We start from the raw sequence: 8,633 nt of genomic DNA, 5'->3' as shown, positions 1-8,633 counted from the left end.
AGGCTCTGGCCAAGTCCTGGTGCTTCAGAGGGGGGATGCAGGGGTAAGGGCTATTATTATCCCTGTCATTTTTTTATTTGGGAAGCACTCCTGCTGCCTCAAGTGCTCTCAGGATTGCCGGCAAGAGCCTTCCTGTCCTTAGCACACAGGAGTTCTGGGATCCAAGGGCGTGACTGGAGATGAGCTATGAGCTGTGGGATGGATGTGCTAACAACCTTTGGCAGGAAGGAGAGGACTGGACCAGCACTTCATCCTGGCTGGAGACATTCCAAGGCCAAGGAATTGCCACGCCAAGGAGCGGCTGTGAAGTGAGAGTCGGACAAAGCGGTGGAAGCTGGGGTGAAGCATCTCACAAAGGGTAAATATTGGGAACATCTGGAGCATTGGGCCAGGTATGTGCACCCAGAGCCTCCCTGGAAGGCAGGGGAAGCTGTCCCAGGCTGCAGGAACGTGAGGGGCTGGGGAGGATGAGGACAGCTCATCCTGTGACCTTCTTCTCTGTGCTCACCGAGCATGGGGAGCTGGGTGCTGCCCTCTAAATCACTGCTCGGGAAGTTGTGTTCTCCTGCAGGAATCTCGGCTTCCCACTGCCAAAAACATGGAAAATATGACCCCAGTACAACCTAAACATGAACAACGGCAGAGATATTTTTAGGAGTAGCATAATCTGGGTTTTTGCCCAAGTCTTGGGTTTGGAGAGACTCTCCATGGGGAGGAGGACAGATAAGGGGCCTTCCCAGCTTCTGGGATGAGCCCTGGTATCTCATGGCTCCTCAGCAGTGGCGGTGACATGTCTAGACACTCTGGGAAGCATTCAATCAGGACAAGGAGGAATGGGTCCCGCTGTTAGGAACAATGCAAGAGGAACAAAACAGCCCCATTTTATTCCCTGCAGCTGGCTTTTTAAAGGACTATTAGGTCACTGAAAGTTTTAGTTACAGCAAAAAATAACTCAAAAAAAAAAAAAAAAAAAAGAAGAGAAAAGAAAAGAAAGAAAACCAAAAAACCCAGAAAAAATTGGAAATGAAGCTGTATATATTTTTGGGAAATTGCTTTTTTTATTTTAATAGGTTTCCCTTTCAACTCTCTTCCAGCTGATTTTTTTTTCCTTCTTTGAGCCCTATGATTATTAATGGCTGTAGCACTAATGTGCTTGGAAAAAGCTCATTGGAGACCACGTTTTTTGGATTATAAAATATCTGAAAGATATTTTTCTTTTCTTCAGCCAACTATCGCCCAGCTTTCCCAAGCAGACATTATTCCATGCCACAGCAACGGATACAATCGGAGCCCAACTTGGCTTTGAAGGTAACTGGGAAAAGCCTGTTGCAATGGGGTAATTGCTTCTACCATGGAGCATTCCCAAAGTCCATGTCTGGTCCTGGACGACTCACTCCCACTCATTGGTACATTGAGGGTTTTCTGGTGTTACTGAACAACCCAAACTGGATTTTTTTTTTTTTTAATATAATTTGCAAGTGGAATCCAGGGGTTCTGGAAAGAGCCGTGGACAGACATGGATGTGGTTTGTCTGTGTTGTGGTGGCAGAGATTTCCTGGCTTTGCAGGAGCCCCTTGGGGTTCCCAGCAAGGGCAGAGGGGTCAGCCAGGCTCTCCCAGCCGTGTCCACGCCGCTCCCGGAGGGACGCGGGGGTGGTTCCACACCACAGAGCTCCAACGAGAGAAGCCACAACCAACACAGACTCAAACCACCGGGGCAGCGATGGAGTGGTTTATGAACACCCAAATTAGACATGCTGTCGGAGCCCTGGCTGCTGAGAATTCTGGACTTTCTGTGCTGACAGGCACTGACCCCCAGGAGAACACTGCATTTGACCTGAGGATGTGGAGAAGACTTCCAAAACGGAGTGATAGAACTGGGATTGTGGCTGTGTAGCTTGAATAGAAGTGTGTGATATCACAGGGTGGGAAACCTAGAGTTTAAGGTTTTAGAATATAGTAATATATATAAAAAGCAAGATGGAGGTTTTGGGGTGGAGGCTGGTCCTTCTTCTTCACCTTCTTCTCTATGAGTTTGGGTGGTTTTGTGTAATTGGATAAAAAAGTCCCCATTTCAGGGTACGGGTGGCTGGTTATTGGGTTAAAAGTAAAAATAATTTAGGTGTCATTTCTTAATTGGACAGTTTATCTTTAAAAGGCCTTGTAGAGAGAGAGAGAGAGATAGGGCTCCATTTTTAGTTTGTTAGAGTGAAGTGCTGCAGAACTCAGGGTTTGTGAGACTTTAACAGAGATAAGAACTAATAAACAACTGAATCCCAACAAGAAATTCCATCTCACACATTTAATCCTGACCCTGGCAAAAAGAAGTTAAGACCCCACAACATCCCTCTGCTTCCCTGGGGTTATATTCCAGCCCAGCAGTGCCTGCCTGGAATATCCAGCTCCCTTGCTCAGTGGAGGTGTTCCCTGTGCTTCCAAACCAGGAAATTCACACCTGAGCACACTACAGGTCAATGTTATCCAACAGCACTGCCTTAATTTTCATCAAAGGAAACTCAAACCACTCCAGTTCCCACCCATGCCGGGACACCCTTGGTGCTAACAGTGATCCAGAGGCAGATTCCCATTGTTACAGCTGTCAAGAGGAGATGCCTGGGAAAAGAGCTCAATAAACAGAGAGAGAATGAACGAAGGCAGCTGTTTCCTGGCAAAGCTCGTGGTTTTTAGCAAGCTTCCACCTCGGAGCCAAACCCTGCGAAGTTGTGGATGCGCTGTGACCTTTGCCACTGCGTACCTGAGTGGCTCCTCCTGTGTCACTGTGCCAGCCTGGTGCCACTGGAAGAGGGGATGTGGATCTCCCAATCTCAGCAGCTGTGGCCAGACCGTGCCTCTCAGGTGGCCTCCTGGCCCTTCAGGGTGTGACAATCAGCACCTGCATGTGCCCAAGGGTCTGCTGGGGAAAGTGTTTCAGGAACTGCTTTCAAGGTCCTGCTCTAGCAAAGGGAACCCAGGAGTTCCCCTGTTTGATCTCCAGCCCTGCCATTTGCAATTTATCATCGCCCCTTAACTCGACAGAGTGAGAATTTCACAGGGATTTTGATGCAAAACAGTGAAATCAAAGTCTTCTTCCCAAAGACCCCTTAACTCGACAGAGTGAGAATTTCATAGGGATTTTGATGCAAAACAGTGAAATCAAAGTCTTCTTCCCAAAGAAAAAGCAGAATTTTCAGCTTTGTAATAGGACTGCTCCTGTTTAAAATGCTGAAAACATGGCAGATGAGCAGAAACAGCAATATCAGAGCGTTTGGAGTGCTCTTCTCTTCCATAAGTCTATTTAGCACCCATCAGCTTCCTCTTGGAAGGAGATTGGAGAAGTCTGGGAGTCCTTTGCAAGGAGAGGAAGGGGACAGAGCAGCAGTGGTTGATGCTTCCTTGACCTTTTTGATGATCCTTTCTCATAGTGGGCAAGTCCAAGGACAAGGTAATCCCGCCAAGCTCCACACAGACACCAAATCCATGGCACTGAAATCTATGGAGACCAGGGATAGGGAATAAGTGAAGGTTCATCTCCCAGGGGTTTCCCACAATGACTGTTTAACCAATATTTCCCGTCTATCTCCCATTTTCTCGTGACCCTGCTAAGTTCAGCCCTCCACTAAAAATAACCTCTGTTTTTTATTGCTGGGAAAGGATCCCAGCCTTCACAGAAACAGGGCTTCTAATCTTCACAGAGGCAGATGCTGGAATACCCCAAAAGCTCAGAAACTGGCAGGCAAAATTAATGAGACTTTCCCACTTATTGTTAAAAAAAAAAAAAAGTCGCCTGTGAGTTTATAGCAGCTGCAGATCCAGAGGCCTTTTTCTCCAAATAAATTGGGCTTTCCATGGTTTTGCTTTGGCTGTGCTGTGGTATGAACTTCAGGAACAGGAATTGATGAGATCTTTAGCAGATATATCCGAAAGAAGTGGGCAGAGACCCCAGCCCTGCTCTGTGTGCTCTGGTTTGGGTTGTTTAAAACACCCAAATCTCCTGAGTTCCATGTTAAAGCAAAGGGATGAGCTGTGGCTTCTTCCAGAGCTGACCCCCATGAGCTCCACAGCCTGCAGACATCATCAGGAGAGGGCAATTAGCATCCTGCTGCCCAGGGGAGAAGTGGAAGCCATCCAGGCCTTGGCAGCCAATTTCTGGGATTTCTTATAGGATCTCTGGCACGGCACACCATAAGGCACGCCTTCTGAGGCACGCCTCAGCCAGACCATCCCTGGAGAGGCTCAGAACGAAGCAGCCCTTTTCCAAAACTGGGGATTTGGGCAGGCCTTTCATCCGTCGAGGTCTCCCCTTCCTCCAAAACTTGGTGTGTTTTGTCCGGAGGGAAAATTCTGGCTGCAGAGCAAAGACATGGCACGACAGCTTGGGGTTAGTCCTCGGTTTTACTGGGAAATTCCGGGAGGGAAATCCCAACTCTTTCCCAGCTATTGAGAACGGCTGGTGGTGATTGCTGCATAGAGCATGAGGCCAGACAGGCCATGGGGTCAGAGGTCTTCAGAAGTGTTTCCTTGGACTTCTGCTTCCAAGACCAGCAAGACTGGAGTAACTCCACCCTTTGGAAGAACATTTTGGGAATAGTCTTTTCCCTCGGATGTTTAAGGGAGGAAGAACCCAGAAGGAACCAGGAACAGAAAGGATGAGTCCAGTGTCATGTGAGGAGCGTGGGGCAAAGCCAAGGGCAGAGCTGGGTCTTGCCAAATCTCATCCCAGATATTTAACTGCAAACCTGTTCTTCCACTCCTCCTAATTCCAGCTCCAGGAACTGCCCAGTGTGCTTCCTGCTCCAGCTGGCAACTGGAGCAAAACTCTGCTCCATGTAGCTTCCTTCCTTCCTTCCTTCCTTCCTTCCTTCCTTCCTTCCTTCCTTCCTTCCTTCCTTCCTTCCTTCCTTCCTGCCTTCCTGCCTTCCTGCCTTCCTGCCTTCCTGCCTTCCTCCCTGCCTTCCTGCCTTCCTTCCTGCCCTCCCTCCCTCCCCCCCCTCCCTTCCTGGAGTCCTTCCTTCCCACAGAGATGTTAACAGGGAGAAACTATTTTTAGGTCTGAAGATGTTGGATCGTCCTCTGTTATGGCAACGGATCCTGTTATTCCTTGTTTCCCCTGATCTTCTCAATGCATCAGAGTCAGCGGGGCTCCCATCCAGCTTACAGTAAACACACAAAAACCTCCGGATTTTGGGACTTCTTTGTTGCATGACTGGTAAGAACATTACAGGAAGAGAGGAAAGGCCTGTCCAGGAGTCTCAGAAGGAAGGAAGAGGACTCCAGCCTGAGGAGAAACCTCTGGAGAAACCACACCTGAGATCTGGAGCGGGGAGGGCAGAGCAGATGACACCTGGAGGTCCCTTTCAGCCCGTGGGTTGAACATCAGGACCTAACAGCTCACCCAGCCCGGAGCGTGGGGCTCCAAAACGATGAAATGCTGCCTGGTTTGGGTCCAGAGCAATAAATCTTCCCTCATAGAGGTTACTCTGCACTTGGAGCAGGTTTGCAGGAGCATTTGCCAAAGTTCAGACAAGAGCAAATGCTCAAACCAGGTTTGCTGTGTCTTGGGGGGTTTATTACAAAGTCCATGAGTATGGACTGGACATCTCTTACCTGCTGTGGGACAGCAATTCCTGCATTTCTCCCAGCAAATTCATAGAGTAAAACATCCAGGGGAGGTTCATGTCTCCAGTTCCCTCTCTGACTCCCATGCCAGCACAGAAGCTCTGTGAATGCACACAGAAAGAATATCAGGGATCCTCCTGCAGGAAAATCATATTTTCCACTCTGCAATTGCACTGAACCTTGCCAGAGCTGCAGAAGTGGCCAGGGATCCTGGACAAAACAGGGCCACATTCCCCAATCTGTCCCAGTAAAACCTCATGACTCCATATTTTGTTATTTTATTTTGCATTAGCCAGCATCATTTCTAGCATTTGGACTGAAAAAAAACCCCAAAAACCTCCCAAAACCCCAGGAGAATGCTGCTTTTGATAATAGATTGTATTTCAGCACTTTTAGGGTAAGGTAATACCATTTCAAAACACATCAGTTTAGGGTTTTTTTTTTTCTTTCCTAAGAAATGTCAACAGAAAAACAAGACAACCTGCTCTGTTTGATCTGTGCTTTAAATTTTACTGAGGAAAACAGAACCATTTTGTAGAAAGCAACCAGAGAAATTTGGAGGGAGCTGGCCAACAAACAGGAAAAAAACCAAAAAACCCAGCAGCGGTCCCTGAGCTCTTCAGCACGAAAACATCAGCACCTGATGGCTCATTCCAGCTTTTCTTTGTCTTCCTATCTCAGCTGCACACTTCAGCTGGAGGGAAGGAAGGCTCAGACAACTTGAAATTCCAAATGAGGCTTCAGGACCATTGTCAAGTAAAAAACCGAATATTTTCTATATATATGTTTGAACTGATGTGACATAAAGATGATTTGAAATGCTGGAAATCTGAACAGGATTTGCAAAATACTTATTTTCAGGTCTTTATGTTAAATTAATTACCCTGTGTGCTTTGCTGAAGGCTGGCAGCAGGGAGGGGCTTGGGACAAGGATCTCCAGAGAATTTCTCTCTTTCTCATTCTCCTTGATGTAGCTCTGGAGAGGAATTAAGTATTATCAGGGCTGCTTTCAACCTCCCTGCTCTTTGGAATGTGCAGCCATGCCCTTGGATCAACACCATTCCCATGGACTTGGCCAGACAAAAGTTGCTCTTTGCCTCCTGGGCATCGAGGTCCTCCCAAGAGCAGATCCACGATAAAGGAGAAGAGATGGAGCTGCACTTTCCCTGAGCAAAGCTGGAGCATATTCTGAATTGATTTGAAACCCATCCAATCAAAAGAATGAAATATTCCCCCTATCAGATTAAACTGACCACAATGAAGTGTTTCATTTCAGGTTTGTCTCCCCTCAACCCATCAAAATAAAATAGGGAGAAGAAAAAAATACATAAAATAAGAATACTGCAAGTTTTCAGCACATTTCTTCCCCATGGGAAACAGCAACTCTGAGAAGTGGCAAGTTTCCTTGGAAAAATCTGTCTCATCAGCACTTCTCCACTGTGTACAACCTCTAAAAAGCCCATTGCTCTGATCTCGGGTCTTCCTAGGATTTATGGTTCTTGTATCTGTCCCTAAATCAAGCTCTCTGCTCAGAGGGTGTTTTCCAAAAAAAACAGTGTAGGGAGAAACATGATGGATGGACACCCTTGGGCATCATGAGGCTGAGATCTTGCCATACCTAAACCAGGACTGGAGCAGATACTGAACCATCCCGTCCCATTCCATCCCATCCCGTCCCATCCCATCCCATCCCATCCCATCCCATCCCATCCCATCCCATCCCATCCCATCCCATCCCATCCCAATCTTGCATTTCCGCGAAATCCCTTGGATGTGCAGACATCCATCACAGGTGGTTTTCTGTGAGTGAGTGTGTGAAATCCCATTATTAGAGCCAGGAAAGGCCTCCATTTTTATGGAATAGTGCTGCCTAGCAGATGATATTCCATAAAGGGGAAGCGGGGCTCCCACAGCACTGGGACATTTCCCTGCTCCACAGGTCCACAGGCCGAGTGCTGAAGTGCAGCCCTCTGAGCCAAGCCAGGCGTGACAGCAGCACAAGGGCAATCCTGGAAAAGAGGAGGAAAACCTGAGGTGTTTTCCTCTTTCCTGACTGCCCAGTTCAGCTTGCAGCACCCCCTCAATGCCTTTCCCATCCTTGCTGTGGCCGCAGAGCAGCGGGCAGTGACCAGCCCCGTGTTCTCTGCAGCGAGCTGAGAGGTTAAATCAGATTTTCAGGGCCTGTTTTCTGAGAGAATTGCTAAACTCCTTCACCAGCAGCGCCAAGGGCTGCTGCAGGGAAAGACAAGCAGGGAGGAGGAGGAGGTGAGAGAGGGAGTCACTCAGCACTCACCCACCAAGGCGTCTTTCCTCCCCCGGAAAAAGGGAAACAAGCCCTGCCCAGGCCTTTCCGTGGTGGTCCAGCTTGCCAGGGGTTGTGCAATGGGAGGTCAGACAGGCTCGGGGAGCACAGAGCACCAACGGGGTGCAGTGCAAGCTTTCGTGTTTATTTCTGAACAGGAACCCAAGCAAATCCAGCCGTGACCACTTCAGGAGGTGAATCAAAGCCACCAGCTGAAAACCTCTTGCTGTTGTTTCTTCTCCTAAAGAACCTGGATGAAATGTTTTTAATAAAACACTCCTTCCTTCCTTTCGTTCTTTCCTTTATTTTTTTCTCTTTTAATACATATATATATCAAAGTTCCAATAAATCTTTACCATAATCAGAAGAATGCAGAGAACTGTAAAAGTTTAGAAGGGGTCACTCCTAAGCAGCCCCAACTCCATAAAGTGCAGTTTGATGTCCTGTACTTTATGGCTGTAGAAAGCCCAGCTCTTCTTCCCTGAGATTGGCTGTTAATGTTGTAATGATGTTTAACTGCTGACAAATGAATCACAGGTGGGGAGACAAGGACTCCTTAAGTAAAAAAACCTGCCATTTTTATTTGGTTGCCTTTTTGTTTTGCTGTTTTGTTGTTTCGATGTTTCTCTTTAGTTCCCTCAAGCAAACAGATTAAGGAACACCTCAGCCTCTCAAGTAATATCTGTTTGTGAAAAACACCAAAAAAACACCACGTC

At 47.5% G+C, this 8,633-nt stretch overlaps 1 long non-coding RNA gene across 1 annotated transcript; it reads left to right on the top strand.

The window, feature by feature from the left end:
* Positions 1-293: 293 nt before the first annotated feature.
* Positions 294-8,208, top strand: LOC137477490 (uncharacterized). The gene is made up of 3 exons (XR_011001025.1): positions 294-358; positions 1,226-1,308; positions 8,076-8,208. It is a non-coding gene; the product is annotated as an uncharacterized lncRNA (long non-coding RNA).
* The last annotated feature ends 425 nt before the right edge of the window (positions 8,209-8,633 follow it).

Source organism: Anomalospiza imberbis, chromosome 7 (assembly GCF_031753505.1).
Source record: "Anomalospiza imberbis isolate Cuckoo-Finch-1a 21T00152 chromosome 7, ASM3175350v1, whole genome shotgun sequence".
Taxonomy (NCBI): domain Eukaryota; kingdom Metazoa; phylum Chordata; class Aves; order Passeriformes; family Viduidae; genus Anomalospiza; species Anomalospiza imberbis.
This window is presented reverse-complemented; position numbering and strand designations above follow the sequence as displayed.